Here is a 1251-nt window from a genome sequence, read left to right as displayed (position 1 = left end):
AGCAAAGATCAATAAAACTAAAAGCTGGTTCTTTGAGAAGATAAACAAAATTGATAAACCATTATCCAAACTCATCAAGAAAAAGAGAGAAGACTCAAATCAACCGAATTATAAATGAAAAAGGAGAAGTAACAACTGACACTGCAGAAATACAAAAGATCCTGAGAGAACAGCCTAACCTTACACCTAAAGCAATTACAGAGAGAAGAACAAAAAATCCCCAAAGTTAGCAGAAGGAAAGAAATCATTAGAAAAGCAGAACTTTTCAAGACTGAACCAGGAAGAAAGAAAAAATATAAACAGACGAATCATAAGCACTGAAATTGAAAGTGTGATTAAAAATCTTCCAACAGGGGCTTTCCTGGTGGCGCAGTGGTTGAGAGTCCGCCTGCCGATGCAGGGGACGCGGGTTCGTGCCCCAGTCCGGGAAGATCCCACGTGACTCATTCTACAAGGCCACCATCACCCTAATACCAAAACCAGACAAAGATGTCACAAAAAAAGAACACTACAGACCAATATCTCTGATGAACATAGATGCAAAAATCCTCAGCAAAATACTAGCAAACAGAATCCAACAGCACATTTAAAGGATCATACACCACGAACAAGTGGCGTTTATCCCACGAAAGCAAGGATTCTTCAATATACACAAATCAATCAATGTGATACACCATATTAACAAATTGAAGGATAAAAACCATGTGATAATCTCAATAGATGCAGAAAAAGCTTTTGACAAAATTCAACACCCACTTATGATAAAAACTCTCCAGAAAGTAGGAATAGAGGGAACCTACCTCAACATAATAAAGGCCATCTATGACAAATGCACAGCCAACATCATTCTCAGTGGTGAAAAACTGAAACCATTTCCTCTAAGATCAGGAACAAGACAAGGTTGCCCACTGTCACCACTATTTCTCAACATAGTTTTGGAAGTCCTAGCCACAGCAATCAGAGAAGAAAAAGAAATAAAAGGAATCCAAATCAGAAAAGCAGAAGTCAAACTGTCACTGTTTGCAGATGACATGATACTATACATAGAAAATCCTAAAGACACTACCAGAAAACTACTAGAGCTAATCAATGAATTTGGTAGAGTAGCAGGATACAAAATTAATGCACAGAAATCTCTTGCATTCCTATACACTAATGACGAAAATTCTGAAAGAGAAATTAAGGAAACACTCCCATTTACCATTGCAACAAAAAGAATAAAATACCTAGGAATAAACTTACCTAAGGAGA

Source organism: Physeter macrocephalus, chromosome 10, assembly GCF_002837175.3.
Source record: "Physeter macrocephalus isolate SW-GA chromosome 10, ASM283717v5, whole genome shotgun sequence".
Classification (NCBI taxonomy): Eukaryota; Metazoa; Chordata; class Mammalia; order Artiodactyla; family Physeteridae; genus Physeter; species Physeter macrocephalus.
The sequence above is the reverse complement of the archived record's forward strand: the minus strand, read 5'-3'. Positions refer to the sequence as shown.